Raw genomic sequence first — 2,008 nt, 5'->3', positions numbered from 1 at the left:
ATTGCCCTTCTTTGTCTCTTGTTACAGTCTTCCTGCCCCCCCCCCTTGGAGTCTTCGTTTTGCTCAATGTAAGTATGGGCACTCCAGCTTTCTTTTGATGACATCTAGTTGCATGACAAATGTTTTTTCATCCCTTCACTTCCAATATGTAGGTGTATTTATTTATTTACTTATGTATTTTTTTTTTAAAGATTTTATTTATTTATTTGACAGACAGAGATCACAGGTAGGCAGGCAGACAGAGAGGAAGGGAAGCAGGCTCCCTGATGAGCAGAGAGCCTGATGCGGGGCTGGATCCCAGGACCTTGGGATCACGACCTGAGCAGAAGGCAGAGGCTTTAATCCACTGAGCCACCCAGGTGCCCCGGTAGGTGTATTTAGATCTAAAATGAGTCTCTTGTAGGCAGCATTTAGATGGATCTTTTTTTGTTTTTAGTCCATTCTGTCACCTTATGGCTTTTGATTGGAACATATAATCCATTTACATTCAAAGTAATTATTGATAGAAACATATTTATTGCCATTTTATTACTTGTTTTGTGGTTGTTTTTGAAGATTTTCTCTGCTCCTTTCTCATCTTTCTCTTTTTGCTAATTTCTGGTTTTCTTTAGTGATATATCTGAATTTCTTTCTTTTTATTCTCTGAATATTTATTAGTTTTTTTTTTTTAAGATTTTATTTATATATTTGTCAGAGAGAGAGCAAGAGAGAGAGCACAAGCAGGCAGAATGCCAGGCAGAGGCAGAGAAGCAGGCTCCCCACTGAGCAAGGAGCCCAGTGTGGGACTCAATCCCAGGACCCTGGGGTCATGACCTCAGCCAAATGTAGCTGCTTAACTGACTGAGTCACCCAGGCATCCCTATGGTTTTTGATTTGTGGTTACCATTAGGTTTGTATATAATGTCTTCTGCATATAGCAGTCTATATTAAGTTGATGGTCACTTAAGTTTGAACCCATTCTTTTCTTCTCTCCTCTTCACATTTTAAGTATAAGGTGTCATCCTTTTATTTTGTGAGTTCATTGGCTGATATTTTTAAAAAATACTCACTTTTAAGCTTTGCCCAGTGGCAGTATCGTAGCCAATGAGGCTTATCCAAGGCACGATTATTGCTAATTGAAAAATACTCATTTTTTTCTGCTTTTGTGTTTCCTACCTTCATACTCTCACATTCCTACCTTCATACCTTTCTGCTCAGAGTCCCCTTAAAATTTCTTGCAGAGCTGGTTTAGTGGTCATGAACTTCTTTTTTTTTTTTTTTTTTTTTTTAAGATTTTATCCATTTATTTGACAGAGAGAGATATAGTGAGAGACAGTGTACAAACAGGGGGGAGTGGCAGGGAGGCAGGCAGGTGGAGAGGGAGAAGCAGGCTCCCTGCTGAGCAAGAGGCCTGATGTGGGGCTCGATCCCAGGACCATCACTACCTGAGCCGAAGATAGCCGCTTAACCAACTGAGCCCCTCAGGTGCCCCTAGCTTTTGTTTGTTTAAAAAACTCTTTATCTCTCCTTCTATACTGAATAATAGCTTTACTGGATAGAGTATTTTTGGCTACAGATTTTTTTTTTTCTATTCAGCACTTTGAATATATCATGCCTACCCTTCTGGCTTGGTAAGTTTATGCTGAAAAATCCCCTGGTAGCCTTATGGGGTTTTCCTTTTATGTAATTGTTTCATTTTGTCCTGCTGCTTTTAAAATTTATTCTTTATTATTTTCCCATTTTTAATTATAATGTATCTTGGTATGGATCTGCTTCTGTTGATTTTGTTGAGGGTTCTTTGTACCTTCTGGATCTGCATATTTGTTTCCTTCTCCAGATTCGGAAAGTTTTAAGGTATTCTTTCTTCAAATAAATATCCTGCCCCCCCTTTTTTCTTCTTCTTTGACTCCAATAATATGAATGTTAATTCATTTGATGTAGTCACTGAGTTCCATAAGTATTTTCTCATTTTTTTTTTCTCTCTTTTGTTCAGCTTGATTACTTTCCATTACCCTGTTGTCTAGGTCTT

General features: G+C 38.3%; 1 pseudogene; it reads left to right on the top strand.

The window, feature by feature from the left end:
* Positions 1-1,054: 1,054 nt before the first annotated feature.
* Positions 1,055-1,232, top strand: LOC125089489 (uncharacterized; annotated as a pseudogene).
* The last annotated feature ends 776 nt before the right edge of the window (positions 1,233-2,008 follow it).

Source organism: Lutra lutra, chromosome 1, assembly GCF_902655055.1.
Source record: "Lutra lutra chromosome 1, mLutLut1.2, whole genome shotgun sequence".
Classification (NCBI taxonomy): domain Eukaryota; kingdom Metazoa; phylum Chordata; class Mammalia; order Carnivora; family Mustelidae; genus Lutra; species Lutra lutra.
This window is presented reverse-complemented; position numbering and strand designations above follow the sequence as displayed.